Here is a 24,656-nt window from a genome sequence, read left to right on the forward strand (position 1 = left end):
TTTTTTTTTAAAATGCAGTCCATTTTCCTTAAAGGAAAACAGGATGTGTTTAAAATAAAAAAGTAGTTTTTTTTAAAAGCAGGCGGTGGTCTTTGGGACCACTGCGTGCTCCTACAAAATATGTTTTTAAAATATTTTTAAAAAGTGAAGGCGTCTCAAGGGGACTCCTACCCATTTGTGAATAGGTTACCACCAACTTTGATTTGGTGGTAAAGCACGAATGCTTCGCGACCTCATTTCGGTCACAAAACATTGGCACATACCATTCAGATTCCCTATTTGGAAGGGATACCCTGCACAAGCCTCTTTCAAATAGCGATTCTGTTTTTGGTCACCTGACTCTTTTGCGTCACGTTATCACTGGTTAGCTGTGGTGAAGTTTACAAAGTCCTAAAGCCACCAAAAAAGAAGTCGGCAAAACAGGAGGTGTGAAGGCAAAAAGTCAGTGGAATAAACCACGCCAAGGATGCCAGGTGTAACATGCACCACGTAAATTCTGTGCATTTACTCCACCCTTATTTATCATGCTCCTTAAATTGGAAGATTATCCCCATGTGGCAGTTGGTCTTCAACATTTACTAGAAGGCAGACTGTGTTTGCCAAGATTCATCTAGGTGAATATTTAAAAGTGCATATCGTCAAATCAGATGCAGCTGTACAATCAGAGGGGAAGAAATCTGGGTTCCTTGCATGCAGTTTTCCTCAATACAAATGAGGGAGAAGGGGCGCATATAGGTCCAGCCTACAGGCCCCAATAAATACAATGTAGCACCGAAGGAGTATGCAGTTCCTGTATGCTGGGGAAAGAAAAGGAGCTTGGTTGGTCAACACCCTTACTCAGTAGTGAAGTGTGGGTGTCTCCCAATTTGGGAAGTGGGGCCCTCACACACCCATTTGTGTGTCATGCTTCATCATAGGACTTGCTCCTCGTCAGGCTGTGTGTGTAGTCATGGTCAACATGTTTCTTGCTTTATGTGTGTAAATCACTCGGCAATTCTTCAGGACCTATCTTGATGCACTATACACAAAATGAGGCAGAGCGAGGGGTAGGTTCCTATCACCTGTTTTCCAGGAAAAATTTTGTTCTCATGATTCGTATTATTAAGGTACCTCATTGAAAGATCATCAGAGTGATTGGTTCATTTTCCATAACCAACCACCCGTGTAGATAGTACATCAAGATAGGTCCTGAAGAATTGCCGAGTCATTTACACACATAAGGCAAGAAACATGTTGACCATGACTACACACACATAGACACCTCCAAACATTATAATCTGTGGTATCCCATTTCTGGTTTTAATTAAGATGAGTGGATTTGTAGATTAAAATTCATTTTGGAGCACCACCTCGCCTCATTTTATTTCTCTTCACATCACCTCACAACTACACCACTAGGCCCCTCACACGCACCTCACCTATACGGCTTGGGAAAAAGATCTCCGACAAAGAGCCCCTGATAGAGTGCCCATCAGGCATTGCAGCGTGACTAGGAGCAAGCCCTATGATGAAGCATGACACCCAAATGGGTGTGTGAGGGCCGCACTTCACAAATTGAGAGACACCCAAACTCCCCTACTGAGTAAGAGTGTTGACCAACCTAGCTTCCTTCACTTCTTTCCCCACCCTACAGGAACTGCATGCTCCTTCGGTGCTACATTGGATGGAATTGTGCATGATTCCATCTAGTTGCAACCAAGTACTGTTTATTGGCTGCGCCCACGAGACAGTGATGTCCAATGGTAAGGCTTTGAACAGAATGCCACAGATGTCAATGGCCCTGGTGAGTGATGCTTAGAAGAAGCCTGGGGGTCCAATGTTTCTTTGGTCTTTCATAGCTCCAGAGATCCCAAATGAAAATAAAACCAAAACAAGTAGAATAGTACTTGCTTAAGGGCGAGGCACAAGAAGGTGATTTAACCAATGCGAAAGTACTGAGGGGACTTGGTGGGAGGGAGGGGGCAGAAAGACAAGAGGGACCAGTTGAGCATGAATAGGAATACAGCGCGGACTGCAGAATGCTGGGGAATGGCGGGGGCATGGTAGTATGCGTGTAAAGTGCATGGCTTATTTCCAACAGTGGTCGTCACACCATCGCCACCAGACTCCTGTTCAATCAAGGGCATGTCTATCAACAGTGCAGCGTGTGCAGTGGCACCATGGCCAGAGGTCCTAAGGGCCCTCTGCATCTCGATTATGTGTGTAAAGTGGACTAAATGCAAAAAATACATATTTACCTATAACATAATCACAGGGCATTGCAGCTAACTTGCACTACCGCTTTGAAATTTCAGCGAGTTCTCGACAAGAATTATTGTACATGCGGGTCAGTGTTCTTTACAAGTTGAACATTTGCCCCGATTTGCAAATGTGGGCCACTTTTTTAGCCAATTGATTTGCTAAAGGGGTTCACTTTTTTTATTTTGGTGCCCGTGCCAGTGGTGCTTGCTTACTTACATTAACCTGATTTTCATAAAAGGGAATGATATCACACGTTCATTGTCTCTGCGCGCTGTAAATGTCAATCGTTACTAATTTAATGACAGTAACGATAGTGGAAAGATTTTACCATGATTCGAACGTAGCTGCGACGAAGGTTTAACTCTTTATCCACCTGCACCTTACACTGTTTGGCGAGAACCGTAACTCCTCCGTTCCCATTTAAAGCACCGTGAGAACCCTCTTTAATCTATGAAGTCTGGCTACGTGAAGAGAACTGTCACGGGCTGCAAGGCGGGCGTTGCAGCGTGCAGGAACAGAGGAGTTGCAGGGCCTCGATGACGCCCACGTCCCTCGAAATGGGCTGTTTAATGTGGCTCCTCCCTCTAGCTGTCGGCCTTATTTCTGCTGCCTTTCCACTGAAGGTTTTCCAAAGGCGCGGGGCGGCGGCAATTTACGTGAATCATCAGGACTGACCCGCCTCTCCCATTGTCCGGCAGCGCTTCCAGAGGGGCTGCTCCTACAGTAAGTTTGTTTATGTATGGAATTGACTCGAGGGAACAGGGATCCGACCGATCCTTTTTACCGGCCATGCGGTTGGGAAGGACGTAGTTGACAGAGAAGATGAAAACTTTTTTTTTGTTGTGGTGTTGGCGAACAACATTCTTGCAGCACTTCTGTCTAGTTCTCTCGCACTGTTTGCATTGTTAGTCATGGACACCTAACCGCCAGTCTTCTAGGCGCGGACCGTCCCACTCCACTTTGTAAGCCGTAATATTGCTGATTGCCGGAGTAGCCTTTTATACAAGTAGCACGGTCATGGTAAAATATAAATCTGTATTATACACTTAATTACTCCGACGAAAACCCAACCTCATGCTTTGAGCAGACCGAGGTATTTTTCAATTGCACACTCCTTCTTTTTAATCCAAATATAGACGGTAACATAGCCCCAAATATACCCAGTAACAATAACAACATAAAAGGTGTTTTTTCGAAAGTTTCCCCCTTAACGCATACGCCCCAGTGAGCTTTTACAGCACACGCTGCATTTCACTGTATTGTCAGATTGTGGATTGTTTTATGCTGATAGTGGACAGAATTGTGTAAGAAATAATACGGTTGGTCATCATTGTCAGTTTGCAAATTAGGCCTTGTGCACGGCATGGAAAGATAATTCAGTGGGGTAATGCAAATCTTGCAGAGAGGTACGTGTACCATGCAGGTTCCAAAACTAGCAAGATAATACAAATATCTAATATAAATAGGAATCCTAGTAAAATAACTTAGGGGTTTAATGCACTTGCTGCAGATAGCCATTTCTAACTTGGAGGTTACTTATACCAATCCCAGATAACACAGCTAAAAGCAATGTAATTTTTGTTGGCATCATGTACAACATCAAGGTCAAGGGTTTCAGGTGAGCGTGTCTTTGTATGTGTGTCACATTTAAATCACAGATTACAATTCTATTAAGATATACTAGTAGGCTAATGTGCCTTGTGTCCAGAACTGTATGTAAAGTATAGGTCGCAGGTTGACATCATTGTAAGTCAGCTCAGTATATTAAAATAATTGCAGTAAGGACCGACTGCCTTAACTTTTAACTTTCAGTGTAAAATTGCCCAACGCCCCCCTCACACCACCCTTTGGCAGTGCAATTGGGCGCTTCTCATTTTCACCCTCCCCAACTCTAACCGAAATAAATATGCTCCTTTACACAATATTGAAATTACCTGTCACAAAGTCAGCAACAGCAATAGCACTAAAATTCTAAACATGCTTAAAAGTAAGTAGGTAGTTTGTCGAAGATAAAAATTGATTACAATACTAATGCTACTACGGGTGGTAGGGCTTTGTTGATCTGCAACCCCTGTGATGGACTAGAAAATATCCAACAGTTATAAATCTCTAAGTACATTTTGACTCTCAACCATAGCTTTTTGGAGGCTGAGTGGCCAAGTGACATAAATGTAATTTTAAATTGTTCTGGGACAGAAAAGTCCCTCGCATGGTGACGTACTTGTACCCCTACACTGAGTGCGCCAGCTCCAACGATATTTGGATCCCTGGTGCTGACTTTTGTTGTCATGGGTGAACACGGATCATGTGTGTGCGCCATAACATAGTCCTGTCTCACGGGTCTCTAGCTCCATTCCCTGTCCCTCACTGGGGACCTTTACTGACAAATTATTTTAATTATTTCTAACAAGGGCTCCTGTTCTACCTGCAGCTCTTAACTTCTGATGTTCTACCTTTATTTTTCTTTCTCTCTCCTTCTCATTGCTACATATTTGTATTCCTCTCCCTTTCAATTATATCCAATTCTAATTTCTTTCCGGAGTCTAGCCCTAATGATTTCACCCTACGTCCAATGTAGCAGCTCCATTAAAGAATCAACTTGCTCCAATTAATAATAACTCAGATAAAATACCATCTTTGGCCACCACATATATGTGTTTATCATTATCAGAGACCTACTAGTCGTTTAACATTTTATGAGGAAGGAACAAAATAATCATTCCCTTCACCTACACACATTCAAAAAGAGAAATTCTGCTATTTCCTGTGTCCTCGCATTCTTCTCATTGTTTTATCCCACTTTAACTATTTTTTTCTCTGCTTCTGAGACCCTCGTGTCCACAAACACCCACTTTGGTTCTGCTGTCTCCATTTTCCAATTTCTATTCAGTTCTTCATCGGGCTCATTTTCTGACCCCCCCACTGACCACTTGTCTCCCTTTTTTGCCTCTCTTCATTGACTTCCCTTTCACTCTTGTCTAATGTATCGTTTCTTCTTCTTGGTTTGAAGTTTGTTCATGGTTTCACCTTTCCCTGCCATTTGTCCCTCATGTTTGTGATTTATTACTCCGTTTCCTTGCACTCGTTTTTAGGTCTCACACCTGCGACACAGGGCGAAAGCCCTGTCGCAGCGAGACCCTATTGTCGTCGGCTCTGCTTACAACGAGCTAAAAGGGAGACAACAGATGGGCACACGCAGCATGCCGGAATCTGATCAGGTCGCGTGCCTGAGCACCCAGACGCGCGCGCACACACACACACGCACACACCGACGCACACACGCAGACACGCGCACACACATCCCCTCCCTCTCTCCCCCCCCCCACTCACCGGGCTCTTTCCGCGTGTCCCTCTCCTCTCCCTCCGCAGCGGGTCAGTCTCGGCAGCAGGCTCCAATTCAGACTCTGAGCTCGGCGTGTCTTCTCCGGCGATCCTCAGCTTGCACCGGGACAGCCGATGTGCACGCTCACGGCGACGGCGTCTCGTGCGCTCCCTCCGCGGTTTCAGTTTTGCGCCCGGTGATCCTCAGCTTGCGCCGGGACAGCCGATGTGCACACTCAAGGCGGCGGCGTCTCGTGCGCTCCCACCGCGCTTTCAGTTTCGCGCCCGGCGATCCTCAGCTTGTAGTTATGGGTAAGGGTGTACAGACAACGTTCGGTGGCGTCAGAGCACTTTTCATTTACAAAGGTTTTGAGAAACACAAGCAAATTAACATATATGCAGATGTACTTAGTCAAGCTAGAAAGTCAAATTATTTCGTTATATTTGTTCTTCATTTTTTTGGTCTAAATTCAGAGCCAGGCATTGCCCCATGCCAGTCACATACACTCCCTATGCCGGTGACAGGCACTTCATGTGCCGGTGACAGGCACTCATACACGCGACAGACACTCATCCTACCACCCGCAGCAGACACCACTCACGATCACCTGCATATAACCAGGAGCATCTTGAACTACAGACATCCAGAGCTGGTTCGGAGTCAGGTCTTCAGCATCCACAAAGCCACACCCTCAATTGTGTTGACCAATCAACACGCTCACCAGTGCCAGACACCTTCGTCAGTGCTAAACTAGCACCTCCCACACCACTAACAGACACCCAGTACCCCGCCCACGGCAAACAACCAGCACCCTCAACCGAGCTGGCCCTCACAAATGCAAAACAACCAGCCCCCACGAGTGATGAGTCAATGAGTACCCCGCCTGTGTCAGACACCCTCAGTAGGACACCCAGCGCCCTCACCCCAGACCCCTCAATATCCATGCTTTGCCAGACACCCTGCCCTCTATCAGACAGCCAGTGCCCTCACCTATGCCAGACCCCTCAATGTGCAAGCTTTGCCAGACACCCTGCCCTCTATCAGACACCCAGCGCCCTCACTTGTGCCAGAGCTGCAGACCCTCTCCTTTGCCCGATTGCTTGGCCTCCGTCAGTCACCAAGCATCAAGGCCAGTGTCAGACACTGAGCGCTCATGCATTGTGGCCTCACTATGTCAGCCTCATCCCCGTGCCCTCCCCCGTACCAGACACCCAGCAGCCCTCCGAGGTCAGAGCAGACACCTCTACATGTGTCAGATTCCCTGAGCTGTCAGACACCCTCGCCTGTGTGACCTCTCACATGTCAACACCTACATCCGTTGCCAGTGCTCCAGCACTCCTCCAGCGTCAGCTCCCCTGGAATTCTTCCCATGCCAAGCACCAGTGCCAGACACCTTCACGTGTGCCAATCATCCAAACCCCTCTATGGTCAGAACGCTCAGTATCCGGCCCATGCCGGAAACCCCCACCTGTGCCAGACACCCCCCACCTGTGCCAGACACCCCCCACCTGTGCCAGACACCCCCCACCTGTGCCAGACACCCCCCACCTGTACCAGACACCCCCAACCTGCGTCAGACACCTACACATGTCACAGTGAACCAGAACCCTCCAGCGTCCGTTCCCTCGGAATTCTGCCCATGCCAGACATCCCCATATGTGCCAGATGCCCCCCACCTTTGCCAGTCATCTAGAACCCCTCCAGCGTCAGATCCCTCAGTATCCTGCCCATGCCCAAACCCCCACCTGTGCCAAACACCAACATCTGCGTCAGACACCTACACCTGCGTCAGAGATCCATGACCCCTCCAGGGTCAGATCCCGCAGTATACTTCTCATGGCGGGCACCCCACCTGTACAAGACACCTACACCTGGGTCAGACACCTACACCTGGGTCAGACACCTACACCTGTGCCAGTGATCCAAGACCCCTCCAGGGTCAGATCCCTCAGTATCCTTCTCAAGGCGGGCACCCCACTTGTACCAGGCACCTACACCTACGTCAGACACCTACACCTGTGTCAATGATCCAGGACCCCTCCGGGGTGAGATCCCTCAGTATCCTGCCGTGCCGAGCACCCCCACCTGTACCTGACACCTACACCTGGGTCAGACACATATGCCAGTGACCCTGCCAGGGTCAGACACTTACCTACACCTGTGTCAATGATCCAGGACCCCTCCAGGGCCAGACACCTACCTACACCTGTGCCAGTAATCCAGGGTCAAACACCTACCTACACCTGTGCCAGTGATCCAGGGTCAGACACCTACACCTGTCTCAGAGACCCTCACCAGTGACCCCTCCAGGGTCAGACACCTACACTCACCTGTGCCAATGATCCAGGACCCCTCCAGGGTCAGACACAGGTGATGATCCAGGACCCCTCCTGGGTCAGGCACCTACACCTGCCTCAGACATTGTTATTTGTAATATTATTACATCTAAGTCATGTAAATACAACACAGATTGCATTACAAATGCTATAGGTGTCACGTTTGCGAAAGTTAAAACTATTGGCATTGTAAATGACAAAGCTATTAATATCGCTATTTACAAAACCAACACATAAATAAAATATTTGTCATTTACAATACCAATTGCTCACACTTTCCTAATGCGAGACCTATTGCATTGCAAATGCTTGTTTACTCAACTTTTCTCACCCTTACACTTTTAAATTCTTTTCCTCTTGGATTTTTTAATCCTGCTCACAAGGAGTGCCTCTCTGTCATCTTACCTTATAACTTTCTATGCTGTGGTCTATTGCCTGTTTTGCTGTTATTACACTGTTTATCGCCAATTCCATACAGCGCTTTGGGAAAAGTATTCTCTAAAATGCTTTGGAATTTTTTTTGTTGAGTTTTTAAACAAGATACAAAGCTTTGTAATACACTATATTCTGTGGTTCAGACAATAAGCTAAGGTAGTAAAACAGGAGTATTAGATCTGAGCAATTGCATCCGCGTTACTTTTAACACATTCTTGTTATACATTAGTCAACTTTCTACTAGACCTTATTTGACTACAATGTCATGAGATATCAACAGGTAGTTGCAAAATAATATCCAGATGTCTGTGGGTCGTGTCGCATCTGGAAGAAGGTCAATATAAAGTTTGGTCTGGTCATTACAGTAAGTACATTTGTGTATCCACTGGTTGGTGGTGGCGGATTTGCTACTTCCCCAGTACCACGTCACCAGCTGCTTCGCCAGTAATAAGGTTAAGGCAACAAACCTATGGTCTGTATATGGGATCTGTTAAACCATCCCAGTAGCACTCTGAGAGATTTTGGTTGAATGGTAACATTTGTCACTTACTTCCAAAATTAAAACATTTGAACGAATAGTTCTGTATGTTTCCAAATGGTGTGACAAAGGCCGCTTTATTGGAAGCAGGTGCACCCTAAAATACCAAACCTTGTCCTGTGCTGTACAAAACAAATTATCACTAAGTACATCCCTGCCTGTCAGCCCCCCACCCCCACCCCTAAGTGGTTCCCCAACATTGCAACAACAACACAACATTCCCCCTGCAACATGACTTCCTGCCTACCCAACTCTAACATAACATCAGTAGTCCCCACCCTCTGCCAGACAGCCCAGACCTCCTGCCATGTCCCCCCTTTTTAACTAGGAGGAACGCCACCTCTGGCTCTGCACACCAGCACCTGCTCCAGCGACACGAGCAATCCCCCACAACCGATCATCACTCTAGTGCACCAGCTCCCAAGAAAACCCCTCCGAAACAAAACAACCCTAAGACAAGCTACCCCCCCCGCTAAACTGCCCACCAAAACAAGGGAGGGAGGGCGGGAAAAAACTCGTGCCCCAGGGACCCTCCACCGGCTGCCGTGTCACTGCCACCAAAATGGTGGGCAGTGACACAAAATGTCCGCTTAAGTAGCCAGCCAGCCCAACAGGAGCCCAAATCTAGCCCAAGCCCCCCGGACCAGCCCTACCAGCCCAACGCTCCGTGCCCGTGCCCCGGGCACCCCCCTACAGGCCCCAAAAACCCCGGGGGAGGCAGGCCTCCCGTTGGTCGGCCACCCCCCCTAAGCCCCATTTGAGTAGCTTCGCGTTGGTGCAGAATAACCTATGAACGTATCTACAATGTATTAATCGCAGCCTACTGCTAGAGAGTAGTTCACTTATTTGTGCACAACACTAGGACCATGTATCATCTGGCAGTGATTGATCCAGGTCCGCCTCCAAGGCCCCCTTAGCAGTGTAACTTCTTTCAGGGAGCACCCTCGGTATGGCTCTGTACAGTATGGAGATACGTTTTCTGGGATGAGTAGCTGTATCTATTGCATCTAGTGGTCCAGAGCTGTCTAGCTCCTGGGGGAAGTTAGCTGTGAGTTTTTTGCCTGTAATTTTAATTATATGGACTAGATAGTGATGTAGTGGAGTTATAGTGGTTTGTTGAGCAATGTCGTTTAATGTTATGAATTTTTGTCTTTGTAGAGGTTTCTCCATTTGGTTATCTTAAGGCTTCCAAATTGGGAGTGTGCTTTATTCTTCAGCCAAGTATGGAGGGAGGTACCCTTTTACTGGAAAAGGAATGGGTCACACTATTAAAACAAATTTCCTTTTCCAAAGTTTTTTTAGAGGATGGAAAAATCCTGGCAAGTCGCTAAACTGTATAGCCACCTACCCTTCAGTGTGAAGAAAGTCTTTGCTCAGGTTACCAAATTTACAAAACTCTTTGTAACAATTATTCAACAGGAGCACATTATCACACATGAGCTTAAAATTTCAATTATTTATTAAAGGTCTTGTTAAAATATCAGTGCAGTACTGGAATCATGTTATGCATCATTTAAAAACAATTAGTCACAATTGTAAAAACATCTTTAGTGAAAAACATTCAAATTCACAATTTATTGCTAAAAAACCCCAAGCGATATTTTCATGGGTGGGATCCCTCATTTGCATGGGGGCGTGCCCCATGCAAATGAGGGAATCCATTTGCACCTACGCTGTGTACAGGCACAGAGGCAAAGAAGCCCTTAGCAGGTGCACTGACAGTGCGTCATCTAAAAGATGGTGCACTGTCAGTGCGCCTCCTGAGAGCAGCCTTCTGCAGGGGCCAAAAGGGGTCCTATGGACCCCTCAGACATCCCCTTGCAGGCGGGTGCAGTCACCGACTGCACCCGCCTGCAAGGGGCTCTCTAATCCCTCTTTAAAAGTGGAGGAGGGTTGTTGCCTGCTTGCAGCCGCTCAATCAATCAATCAATCAGGTGTTTGTTAAATGCTACTACTCACCCGTAAGGGTCTCAAGGCGCGGTGGGGGGGGGGGGGGGGGGGGGGGGGGGGTTCGCAGGTTCCAGTCCATCAAGGAGGGGTTCTGTTGAAGAGCCAGGTTTTGAGGTTTCTTGCAAAGATGGGGAGCGATGTTGTCTGTCTGAGGTGAAGCGGAAGGTCGTTCCAGGCTTTGGCCACGAGGAAGGAGAAGGAGCGGCCTCCAAATCTGTTTTTTCTGCTAGGGGGTACCACAGCATAGGAGAGCTGGGCTGATCGTAGGGTCCTTTGGGTGCGTGGATTTTGAGTCGGCTGTTCAGGTATGCTGGTACGGTGTCGTGGAGAGCGTTGTGAGCGTGGGGGAGCATCTTGAAGGTGAACTAACTTCGATGGGCAGCCAGTGGAGTGTGCGCAGGTGCTGGGAGATGTGGCAGTGTCTTGGAAGGTTGAGGACCAGTCTTAGGACGGCATTTTGGATGTTCTGTAGCTTGCGGGTGAGGTTTTTGTTTATTCCGGCATAGAGTGCGTTGCCGTAATCGAGTCTGCTGGTGACCAGGGCGTGAGTGACAACGGTCTTTCTGTCTTTGAGGGGGATCCATTTGAAGGTCTTACGTAGGAGGCGAAGGGTGTGGAAGCAGGAGGACGAGACTTAGTTGATCTGGCATTCCATTTTGAGCTCTGAGTCCAGGATGATTCCCAGGTTGCGTGCGTTGTCTGTGGAAGTGGGCGGGCTTCCGGGTGGGCCACCTGGTGTTGTGCCAGGCGTCTGGGTTTTGGGCCCATGATGTGTACTTCCGTTTTGTTGGTGTTTAGTTGTAGGCAGCAGTTTTTCATCCATCTGGCGACAGCTTCCATACCATCTTAAAAGTTGTGTCTGGCGGTGTTGGGTTCGTTGGATAGGGAGAGGATGAGTTTGGTGTCGTCTACGTATGACACAATGTTGAGTCCGTAGGTTCTGATGATGGGGGCGAGCAGAACCATGTAGATGTTGAAGAGCGTAGGGCTGAGGGAGGACCCCTGGGCAACTCTGCAGGTGGTTAGTGTAGGGTCTGAGAGGAAGGGGGGGGGGAGGGGAGTCTGACCCGCTGTATTCTGCCGGAGAGGAACGAGCAGATCCAGTCGAGCCTGAACTGCCGCTGACAAACAATAAACTAGTGTAAATCCTGGGAACTTCTCAGCCGACCGCCGGTGCACCTGAATCAAGCGAAAACCATAATACAAAATTGTTCCCCCTTAGTTCACCGGTGCCAATGGAAACGACCGGCCAGGATGGAGGAGACACCCTGCATTAATTACATTGTATGCTAATACTAAAGGAGGAGGGGAGGGTGAAGGACAAAAACCTAGCTGAAGGTGCCAGCCACCGTGCCACCACGTTAAAATGGAGACTGGCACTTAAAATGAAAGGATTATATAGCTGGGCTATAAGGTAGCCCAAATAAAGCCCAAAACCTGTGGTGCAGTCCTCTGGACTGCACCACTTCCCCAAAGACCCTGGGTAGCCGAGCTTTCTTCGTTCACCTGCCCCCCCAAATCCCCATTGGGGGAAGATGGGGGCAACACAAACCACTGACCACTGGGATGTGTGAAAAAGGCAGGTGCACATTGCAACATAACCTGGGCCTTTGCCTTACAAAACTTAATACCTCACTAATCATCATTACTCGCCTAAGATAAACTACCCCCATCCCTAAAATAGCCCTGCCTTCTTGATAACCTCTTCAAACATGAATAACCTATTTGCAACAGAGCTGCTCAATAGAAAGTGGGACACCTAAAAATCGTTCCCCTTTTCCTAACTCAACTACCCTTTGAACTTCCTACCTAACGTTTTTATATCCTATGTCGTTCAGGCATGAACTTCCTACCCATTTCCCTTCAGCATGAACTGCCGCTTACAAACAATAAACTTATGTGAATCCTGGGAACTTCTCAGCCGACTGCCACCCAGGGCCAGGGGCTATGCCCCTTGTTTTACACCCCCACCCCTGCCCTTCCCTCTGTCCCAATAGTGCTTGCTCCATACCTGCGGACCCTGCCACTCAACCCCTAACACTTTAGCTAACGCCAACTTCAACTGGAGCAAGTAAATCTCCATCCCCATAAAGGATAGGTGGACTCCGCCCCCCCCTAAAAACCTCCACATCCTCAAATCTTGAGTCTGAAGGCTGTATTCGGCCAATGCCGTTATCTCTGCAAAAAGCCCTAATTTCTTTATTCAGTTTCCTTCTGGCTTTGTCAGTGGCCGACGGTTTGACAGCTCCCCGCCAGACTCTCCTGTCCACATAGTGTGCTAGCCTGCCCACAATTTGCATGTCTATCTAAGGTCCCATTTCATTGCTTTCAATAACGCCAGTGCCTTTTGAGCTACCAAATTGTTCTCCCCTAAATGAATGACGAGCACGTCCGAACATTTCCCTCCCCCTATGTGCTTATTCAAAATTGGTATCAGCTCCTTCCACCGCATTCCACCTTTCCCTTTCCAGGAAATGGAATACAAGTCCCTATTAAAACCCAGGTTGGCACCGTGAAAGCTCGCCCTCGCATGCCGTTCGGCCCATTTAACAATACGATCCATACCGCGAAACGCGACTCCGGCGGACCAGCAACCGAACCTTCAAGAGAAATAAAGATGACAACCAGACAATTACAACCCTGCTTTACCCACCCACCTGACATAGGCCCTAAAACAACCTGATTTCCATCTACCCAGCTCCCTTATTCTGTCTAAACCCCAACCCAGTCGGCTGGCCTCTGTCTCAGCACCAGTCCTGAAAGAATTTCTTCCAAACTGGCTGGGGTCTAGGCCCAGTGTCCTTAAAGTCTTGCGTAGGACCACTAGCAGTTGAAACGCTGTTACTGGCTTACCATCCCTGTGGGTAAAGACTCTTCTCGCGCTAACCACCCCAATCCTGAATATTTTTGCGCAGCGTACTGAGCAGATTGCCTTACCCGCCGCTCTTTGGTCATTCTTGGACTTATATAGCCATACAGTAACCCCGCTATCCTCTATAACCACTTCCTCCCCGCATAAGCCTCTGCTGCTCTTGCCCCCAACTTGCTCTGAAACTCGAAATGCCCCAAAAAACAACCAAGACCTGATGGTCGAAAACATTCCTGTTTCCCCGTCAGAAGTGCTGCTTTAACTACCTGCTTTAATTAAGTATCTGTGCCAGACTGTGCCCCCGATCTCGCCCTGCATTGTTTTTGTTGATGTTTGGTGCCATTTTGTTGTCCCATCCCGTCTCTCCTCCCCGCTCCCCCCCGGGCTGCTCCCCGGCGCCCCCTCCCCCGCTCCCTACAGCATCGCCGACCGATCCCCTCCCCACTCGCCACCCCGCTCCCGCCTCCCAGCTGCTCCTCCCTCGCTCCGCCCCCCCTCCGCTCTCCACTTAAGGCAAAGACGCATACGCGCAGCGTTCACGCGCAGCGGAAGCGCCCAATGCGTGCCGAAGGCGCGCCAAAGGTAAGCCTGACTACGCCTGTCCGCGCCTGGTCCGTGCCCAGCGCCAGACCCCCTGGCTCCCGCAGAGGCCTTCCCCCCCGCCGAACCTACGACGCCACAACCCTCACTGCACTCAACACCGGCCGCCTCCACAACTGCCACCGAGCCGCCCCAGGACGTACCCATGGACCCTTCACCTGTCAATCTTGCAAGTTCTGCAGCATCAAGTCTCACTCCACAACCACAAACGCCAAACTGAGCTCCAACATCAACCACCTGCAGTGCATCCTGCTCAACACCCGCTCGGTCTACAAACACGCCATTGAACTATGGAACCTACTCGACACCACTTCGCCGGACATCGCCTTTCTCATGGAAACCTGGATGAACACCTCATCAGCGCCCGACATCGCCATAGCCATCCCGGACGGTTACAAAATCATCCGAAGGGACCGTATGAACCAAACAGGAGGGGGCATCGCCATCGTTCACAAGAACACCATCCGCATCACGACCAGCTCCAACGACACCCTCGCTGCCGCCGAAAACCTTCACTTCCAGATACACACCGACCCCAAGACCACACTCAGAGGCACCCTCATGTACAGACCCCCGGGACCCCGCACACAATTCAGCGAAGACATTGCTGACTTTGCCAGCCCACATGCTCTCCCTTCTGATAACTACATTCTCCTAGGGGACCTCAACTTCCACCTGGAAAATAACAACGACAACAACACCCCCACCCTGCTGGATAACCTCGCCAATCTCGGACTCAAACAACTGGTGAACACCCCCACCCACTACGCCGGACACATGCTCGACCCAATCTTCTCCTCCAGCAAGCACATCTCCTTCAATCACGTCACGAGACTCCACTGGACAGACCACAGCTGCGTCCACTTTAGCTTCAGAAAGACCACGACACACCACCACCCACAACAAGTTCCCCGCAGAAGTTGGAACACAATTACCACCGACCAGCTCACCACATCTCTGAACCAAAACCCTCCCGCCACATCAAAAGACCCAAATCTAGCAGCCATCAATCTCACACAGTGGATCACCCACTGCGCTAACGAACTAGCACCCTTGAAAAACCATCCCAACAAGACTGGAAGCAAAAAAGCCTCCTGGTTCAACGACGACCTCAAAAACTCCAAAAAGAACTGCCGCACCCTCGAAAAAGCCTGGCGAAGAAACCCAACCACAGACAACATGACCGCCCTCAAGAACGCCACCCGCAAACACCACCAGCTAATCCGCACCACCAAGAAATCAGCATTCAAGGATCGACTTGACAACAACGCACGCAACAGCAAGGAACTCTTCAACATCGTCAAAGAACTCACCAATCCCAACGCCGGCAACAACGACATCACTCCCTCTCAAGACCTCTGCGACTCTCTAGCCTTGTTCTTCCACAGCAAGATCGCAGACATACACAACAGCTTCGGCGACCAGCCCACTCCCCTCACCATTGAACCGAAGCCCCCCTCCGCGCCTGGACCCCGATCAGCACCGAAGACACCATCCGCTTGATGAACTCCATCCACTCCGGGTCGCCAACTGACCCATGCCCCCATCACATCTTCAACAAGGCCGACTCCGTCATAGCACCCCAACTCCGGGACATCATCAATTGCTGCCTTCCCAGAAAGCTGGAAACATGCCGAGCTCAGCGCCCTCCTGAAAACACCTACAGCTGACCCCACCGAACTTAAGAACTACCGCCCCATCTCGCTCCTCCCGTTCCCCGCCAAAGTCATCGAGAAGACCGTCAACAGCCAACTTGCCGCCTTCCTTGAGTCTAACAGTTCCCTCGACCCCTCACAGTCCGGCTTCCGAGCCAACTACAGCACCGAGACCGCCCTCATCGCAGCCACAGACGACATCCGAACACTGCTCGACAACGGGGAAACAGCGGCCCTCATCCTCCTGGACCTCTCCGTAGCGTTCGACACGGTCTGCCACCGCACACTTGTACAACGCCTCAGGGACGTCGGGATACAAGACAAAGCATTGGATTGGATCATTTCTTTCCTCGCCAGAAGAACTCAGAGAGTCCGCCTCCCCCCTTTCAGTTCAGAGGCCACCGAAGTCATATGCGTTGTGCCACAAGGATCATCGCTCAGCCCCACCCTCTTCAACGTCTACATGAGTCCCCCCAAAGACGCAACCACCGCCAAATCCAACCTACACGAAGGGATGAAAGACGTAGCCGAGTGGATGAAGAACAGTCGCCTAAAACTGAACTCTGACAAGACGGAAGTCCTCATCCTAGGATCATCCCCCTCTGCCTGGGTCGACTCATGGTGGCCCCGGCCCAAGGCAACGCACCCAAACCAACGGACCATGCTCGCAACCTGGGTTTCATCCTAGACTCCTCCCTCTCAATGACCAGACCGGTCAATGCCGTCTCTTCATCATGTTTCAACATCCTGCACATGCTCCGTAAGATCTTCCGATGGATCCCCACCGAAACAAGGAAGTCAGTCACCCAAGCACTCGTCACCAGCCGACTAGACTACGGAAACACCCTCTACGCCGGAACCACAGCCAAACTGCAGAAAAGACTTCAACGCATTCAGAACGCCTCCGCTCGGCTCATCCTAGATATACCTCGCCACAACCACATATCCGGTCACCTAAGAGACCTGCACTGGCTCGCCGTCAACAAAAGAATCACGTTCCGTCTCCTCACCCACGCACACAAAGCCCTCCACGACCTAGGACCCAAATACCTCAACACTCGCCTGACCTTCTACACCCCCACCCACCAACTACGATCGTCCAACCAATCCCTCGCCGCGATTCCTCACATCCGAAGAGCCACCATGGGAGGAAAATCCTTCTCCTACTTAGCGGCCAAGACCTGGAACTCCCTGCCCACCCACCCCGTCTTACACAGAACCACCTCTCCTTCAGAAAGCAACTCAAAACCTGGCTGTTCGATCAGTAGCGAACCCCTCTCCCTTAAGCGCCTTGAGACCCTCTGGGTGATTAGCGCGCTATACAAATTTCTAACTTGAACTTGAAGTGCACATCAATGAGAGTGCTTGAATCACCTGCACCAGACTATCTAGAGTCACGAGCCTACGCTTGGGCCCCACAGAGCCAGGCTCGCTCGCCCAACCCTCCAGGACTCTTTTTCCCAGCTCCCCAGCTGATGGGGGTACCCCCACCATAGTTTGCCCATAAAGGAGATGCTTGCCCGTTTACCTGAGATCGTCACCCTGGATTGCCCCTTCTCAATGAGCCCGAGTATGAATCGGACAACATCCTCCACCATCTCCCACTCGCGTTGCCTCTTCTGTGCCTTTCCCCCCCAAGAACTCCCCCAAGCCTGGAGATAAGCCCTCCTCGTTGACGGAGCTAAAGATCTGGCTACCAGATGCAGCAACCTCTCTAGCCTACGAACCATAAGTCTTGTGGCATGTGAGTCTTCTCCTGGTCCGCCTCCGTGGTCAGCCCATGGAACCTCTCCCACTGCGAACGAGACAAGACAAGGCATCAGCAATGTCATTGTCCACACTGGGCTCTGAAAGTGATATGAAATCTAAGGCAATGCAGTACAAAAATACGCATCAGCTGCATCAGCTGTGGCTCCCTGGCCATCTGTCTGTTGACCACTTGTACTACTGACATATTGTCTACCCGGAAAAGGAGTTTCTCTTGTGAGACAGCTGGTCGCCACATAGTCTGACAGCCACTACCAGGAAATAAGAATTTAAGAAAACCGGTTCTGTGCCTGCCCTCCTTCCATGCCGGAGGCCATTTCTCGGCACACCAATGCCCATGCCAGAAAAGACCAAAACCGCAGGTGCCCGTGGCGTCAGAGAAAATTTGCACGTCCCAGTCCATGTCCATCCAAGAGGTCAGGGGAATGCTATTAATGTCACCCCTGCTGACAGTCTGAGGTGATGATGAGGCAATGGGAGGTCGAAAGGGACAAACCTAGGCATCTGCAAAATGCCCTCCCCGGTCTGACCACACTACAGGCAGAGTTCAAATGACCTAGGAGCGTTTGCACCTCCGGCAGCCGGTCCTCCCCGTATACCGAGTCAATTTCGATACCCAAAAAGGCCAACTTGGTTTTGTGCCCCACTGTCTTCTCCGGGGCCAAGTACACCCTCAAGTCCGCTATCAAAGCCTGAAGTGCCTCCAGGGAGCCCTGGCAGTCACCAGTCCCTGCCGTCCCTACAAAGAAAAAATAATGTGAGTAGTGCTTGATGTGCTCCCTCCCTATGTGCCTGGTGAATAACCATTTCAGAAATGCACTAAAACCCTCAAAGAGGGCACACAAGATGGAGCAACCCATGGGGAGTGCCTTTTTCACAAACCATTGGCCTTCGAACTGAATGGCAAGGAGTTGGAAGCTGTCAGGGTGTACCGGCAACAAACGGAAAGCTGACTTGATGTCGCTCTTTGCCATCGGCACCCCCTGTCCGACCATCTCTACCAAAGACAATGCTACATCTACTGACGAGTATGTCACTGTCTCTTGCTCTGCGGGGATGAAGTCGTTCACTGGCTGGCCCTCCGGCCATGACAAATGTTGAATCAGGCGATATTGGCCTATCTCCTTCTTGGGCACTACCCCAATGGGTGACACCACCAGCTGATCCATGGACCAATCGTCAAATGGTCCTGCCATTCTACATTCCTGTATCTCTTTGAACAATTTCTCCCTGACAACCTGTGGATGCTCTGACATGGATTTCAAGTTGGGCGCCCAGCGACGTACTCTTGGGCCTTCGTAGCCCAGCCTGAAACCCTCCTTGAACCCATGTATCAGAACCGCTGCGTCATCTGTCTTGTGATAAAGCCAGATAACCAATTTCTCAATGTTAATGGGTGTAAGAGCATTTCCCTCCAGGTCCCTGTCCCCCCCCCTTCCTGAACCAAACCCTCCCCCCTGATCATACTGGTTACCTTGAGGTGTAATAGATGGGCTAGCTGTAGCCCCTTGCTGTTGCCCGTAGCCTGAGGCGTTGGCGGTGCCAGGCGAGAAACAAGGGACCAACGGGTTTCTACCCGTGCATTTGGAGCATTCGTGCCGGAATGTGCAAAGTTCCCGTGTACAGAGGCCCTTGTTGTAGTCCGAGCAGGCTGCCATTTGCGTGCCTTGTGAACTGTTGTTCTCCCCCCAGACTTCCTTGGATGGGCCGACATGAAAGGGCTTGTATACTATTTGTTGTCAACTGGCTGTGAATATAGTCTTACCAAATTTTGCTGGCCCCATAGTGTGTTGTCATAAATCCGTATCTATTTCACCCCATTGCGCATCCGAGTCTACCGCTAGCCGGGCTCGTAATTCTTCGTCGTATTGGGCCCAGGCATTGCCCCTGAAATTCAAGTGTGCCTTTCTAATGACATCCATATACTTGAATATGGCCACCACCCTCTCCGGAAACATTTCACAGGACTCTCTTGTGAATCTGTGGAACCCTGTGAGGGAAAATCGGCGCTTGAACATTTCACAGTAGATGCTGGCATAGATTAGGAAAGCTGTTGTCCGAGATTCAATAGACACGGGGACCCGCAGGCGTTTGGATAGCTCTAGCTCTTCCTCTTTGGAGCCCTCCTTAGATCGAAGTTCCCTGTGCAGTAATTTAAGAATTTCTACATATTCCCCTTTCCAGATTTTCTTCTTCATTGACGGCATTAAGTGTGCTCTCAACGGTTTTGTTGTGCCCGTGTATGGGAGCTTCTTAAATCTCACGTCTATACTCTCTTTTTTGTCCCCAGGGTCTACTTTGTCGCCCTTGTCCCTGTGTTGCACCCTAGTACCACTCGTGCGCCCTTCCGTCTTTGCTGGGTCTGATATTGTGTGCGCTGTGCGCACTGGACTGTCCTTTGTCCCTACACCGGTGTCCTGCACGTATCACCCTTTCCGTAAGCGGGCCTCCCTGCTGTCTTGGGTCTCCCCAGCCTCCACCCCTACAGATACAATGGCAAAGTGGACCTCTCCACTTACTAAAGGCTCTCTGGTCCCACTGAGACCGCATAAACGAGGGCCTCCCCACCATTCGTAGCACCCACCTCCCTGGGACCCAACCTACCCACGGCACCCGTCTGTGCTCCTTGCTTTGACCTCTTACCTGGAGCCAACGTCATAGCTGCTCCAGGGCCCGTCATTTCGACGCCAACTATGGACCAGAGCAGGGGTGTGTAATTAAAAAAAAAAAAAATCTACTTGGCCAAGGGACAGAATGTTACAGAAATCTACTTGCCCTCTGTAAATATCTGATTGCCCTACCTACTCCATAAATCACTAAGCTAGGTCTGCACACAGAGAGCCTGCACTGCAATCAATATAACATACGTGCAATTAATATTTTAAATGCCAGTACAATTGTGCAGTGAATGGTGATGCACACTTATATGTATATTTTGAACTGCCTACTTATACAGCATGTGTGAAGATGTCATCGTGCACTGCACCCACGTATCAGCAAGTTTGTCTGTGACAAATTTTCATACGTTAAGAAGTTGTACCTAAAAGCAGAGTGCAGACTGTTAATTGACTACATTCCTTGCTGTCTTTGGGGCCCGACTGTGTCGGAATATGAACCTGTAGGACAGAAGGGATTTCTCCTTGGTAGGGCCAACTAATAGCTCTCCAGCTTCAAAAATATGCAATAGATGTTCTGATAAACATGTGTGGATGAAAATAACTGTACTTCTTGGCTGAGCTTATCAACTCTTCATGGGGCGGCAAAATCACGTAGCAGAGGTACTGCGGTTCACTGACAATGTATCCACAATTCTTGTCAGGGTTTCTATACTTTTAATGGGGAAGTTAAATCAATTTCTCCTTTTACACTCCTGGTGAGGCGTAATGTGGTAATATTATGGTGTATGCAAGGCAACATCTACACAGTCTTCTCCCACACAAGGATCATATACAAAACTGGCAGTATCAGTACAAGGTTCTCGTGCACAGTACTGGTGTAGTAATGGCGGAAGCAGCAACGTAAGCTTCACTGACATGAACAGATCCAACTCTTGAGTAGATGTGCAAATTTTTCTAACTCAGAATAAACGTTATATAGAACATATAACACACGTGCTTACATAGCAGCAAATACAACTTCGTTCCCTTCTCACAGCAAAGGGAAGGACAGCTGAGTTAAAGAAACAGCCAATCTAGAAGTAGAGGGATCAGGATCATTGAGATGGAGGGGTAGTGAGTCACTGGAAAGAGTCAGCATTCCATGTCACACCTAGCAAGGACACCTGGGCTCAATCACAGTAGTGTTGAAAACCCTTTCCTGGGCTGATGGATATTCGAGGTAACTTTGATTAATTAAGATTATTTATGCTTCAGCTACCAGGATATCTAAATCCAATATTAACTGTTCAGCTGAACAAACATACAAAAGTGCCACTACTCGTTTTCATTTCTCTGTCATTGTGGTCTGTAACCATCATCTAAACCCTTCTGCAGACTGATCCACATCTAGTATTTCCCTGAAGGACCACAAAAGGCTGTAGGAGGAAGGGAGCAGGGGTACACCAAATCCATGTTTAGAGCACGGACCAACGCACTGCACAAATGCCAACATGTCACACGCCCATCTCTCCCTACTTCCTAGCCCTGACCATAAGAGGTTTAAGGGTATTCAAATACACACGTCCCCATCATGTATAGTGCATTTGATACTTTAGCAATTAAGGAAAATCTACAACTCCTCTCAACATGAACCTACCCACCATTTCAGACACAATAGAAACACGCGCCTTGCACTGCAGCAAATACAGTAAACACCCCTAATTAATAACTGGAACATAAAGCAATGTATATAGCACCTACTGCTGATGGTTGCAGGCTCAAGACCCTTCAGTAGTTGCCCCATCCTTCATTCCAGATAAAATGTAAATACAATAACCCACTAATGTGCTGCTGTTTCTTCACACACGTGACATCTTTAGCCAGAAGTGATTTGGGGGTAGATTGCTAAAATATAGATTCGTAGCAATCTAGGAAGCAATTAGATCTTAATAGCTGCCAAACACACTTTGGGAGTGAGCCTTTAGCTGGAGTGCTACTCAACCAGATCACATCCAATATTTCCGGGCAAAGGCAGAGAGAAGACATTGGTAATGTTGGAGCACCTTGTTAGAGTGCGGGTGAACTAAGCAATTACACTCATGGTGGCAGCAGGCGTGTGAACTCACTGAGCTTTTTTTCTTGCTCATTCACACTGTATTCCCATTCCTGCAGGTGCTCTGTTTTGCAACGTGAAGGATAAGTGATAGGGTGTACCAGGTTCTTCGACCTACATTTAAGAGATGCATAGCACAGGAATTTTACAACAGGTGCACTCACAGGCTGTGCTATCTTACTGGTGTGTGTTCTTCTCTCACACACCATAGAATGGCTCTTACCATCCCACCACTAGCCCTGCTCTTAATCAGCTACTACATTCTAATGTCGAAAGGTCCCAGGGTCAGGGCACAGCATTTCTTTTCAGTTGAGAGGAAGACAAAGTTATTAGGAACTGGCAGAAAAATCCTTGCACATGTGCGCATCAGCTGCATATTTGTTTTAATGGGTGCAGAAGCAATTGGGTTGACAGGCCAATACTGCAGCACTAAATAAACACAGTGGCCCTGCATCTGCACTTACATTTCAGATACCGCCACTGTCTGATGCACAAGGTTTTCCGAGGCAGGCAGTTTAAGTGAAACTGCAATGCATACCCTGACTGCTTCAGCCTCCGTGTCAGAGAGACAGCTGGGAAGTGTAGGCACTGTGAAAACTAACTTTCGTGCTTGCAGCACTACATGGAGCTTGTTGTATATCCTGTGAGCATTCAGCAATGTAGAGAGTGCCAAGGGGGGGGGCAGAACTCTGAGCACAGGGCCACACAGACTTAAGGGGACGACAACACAAAAAGACAGTAACCTACATTCCTAGAATGAGAACGGCGCCAAAGCAAATTACAAAGGGCAGAGGGCGAAATGACAGGAATGAAAAGCTCTCTCCCCATCCTCCCCTCCCCAGACTCTTACTAGTGAATGCTGAAAGTTCGTAGCATTGAAGTGATGTTTTCTAAGCATGGGCGTAACATCTGTTCCGCTTGCGGATTTTTGGCAAATTCGCAATCCGCGAACTCTCGCGAACTTGCCGAAAATTCGCAAATCCGCGCAAAGCGTTTTTTTTTGCTTGGTCGCACTTGCCAACTAGAATACTATACAATTTTGCGGCGCGCAGCGTTCACTTACCGTCATTCAGCGTTTGCAGAGTTGTTTTTCTCCATGTTTGCGTGTGCTGCGCCATTTTGGATCTTGCTGCGGGATTCCGCGGGAGTTTGTCGACGTCATCGCGGCTTGCCACCTTGCACAGCGAGAGTTTGGCAACGCGAGTACATCATAAACACTTGCGAACACGTAGATGCGGCGGGAAGCGACGATCTCGCAATTGCAAGATTGCAAAATTTGCAATTTCGCACAAGAAATCCACCAGCAGGCAGCATAAACCTTGAAAATTATGATTTTTATCAGAATAACTCCTCAGGTTGACATTTGCCTGCACTTTTTTTTGCAAGGAGTCCATTTTGGGAGGGGGGGTGGGGTGGGAGGAAGGAAGTGCCCCACAGTCTCCAACTTCCTGTTCCTGTCCAGCAGGCTCCTCCCAGTGTTTTCTTCATGTGCTGGTCACTTTGATTTGGATCTTGACCTGGAAGGAGTACTTTTTGTGGATGCTGCTGGATATTTGAATTTTTGCAAAACTGAAAGCACTCAGCAGGTGCAAAAGTTCAATCTTATCATTAGTAACCATTCCCTGTAGTGCTTCCTGAGGGGCCGCCCCCTTCAGAGTTCAGTTGCCTACTTGCAACTATTCTATGACCCTGCTCTGACCCTCACAGCAGGCTCAGAGAATAGCTACAAGTATGCCACAAAGGTCCTGCTAAAAAAAATTACACTGCAACAGAAAGTAATTACAGATAAGGAAGCAGGTGCCAGACTGGAAGTTCAAATTCAGTGACACATTAATCAATCAGCCCCTAATTCATTCATGTCAGTTGAGGCAGGGCAGGTGTGCTTTTCCCCCCATAATCTACAGTGATGAAACAGAGGGTGGCATGGGTGAGCCAGAGGGTGGCATGGGTGAGCCAGAGGGTGGCATGGGTGAAACAGAGGGTGGCAGTGGTTTAACAGAGGGTGCTGTGATGAACCAGACGTAGAAACAACATGGTCGTGACCGTTGCTACCCGACAAGTAAGTTCGCGTTTGCGAACTGGTAAAAAACCCTTGCGAAATGGCAGAAACACTTGCGAACACAAAAAGAAAGGAATCCGCAAAATTAGCGAGAGTTCGCGGATTTTGTGGATTGCGAATCCGTAAATACGCAATTTCGCGGATTGACAATTCCCAAAATCCGCCCATACTTAA

The 24,656-nt window shown here is 49.1% G+C and overlaps 1 protein-coding gene across 10 annotated transcripts in view; it reads left to right on the top strand.

Annotated features, from left to right (window-relative positions):
• Nucleotides 1–24,656, top strand: part of TLR3 (toll like receptor 3) — a 388,659-nt gene that overhangs the window by 13,173 nt on the left and 350,830 nt on the right. The window contains exon 1 of one of the 10 annotated variants that reach the window (XM_078678075.1): nucleotides 2,613–2,964. The exons of 7 other annotated variants lie outside the window; for them this stretch is intronic. The gene's annotated coding sequence lies outside the window, so the exon portion shown is untranslated. Of the gene's footprint in view, nucleotides 1–2,612; nucleotides 2,965–24,656 lie in introns of those variants that run through there. 2 more of the 10 variants (XM_078678077.1, XM_078678081.1) reach the window with 2 other exon arrangements.

Source organism: Lissotriton helveticus, chromosome 2_2, assembly GCF_964261635.1.
Source record: "Lissotriton helveticus chromosome 2_2, aLisHel1.1, whole genome shotgun sequence".
Classification (NCBI taxonomy): Eukaryota; Metazoa; Chordata; class Amphibia; order Caudata; family Salamandridae; genus Lissotriton; species Lissotriton helveticus.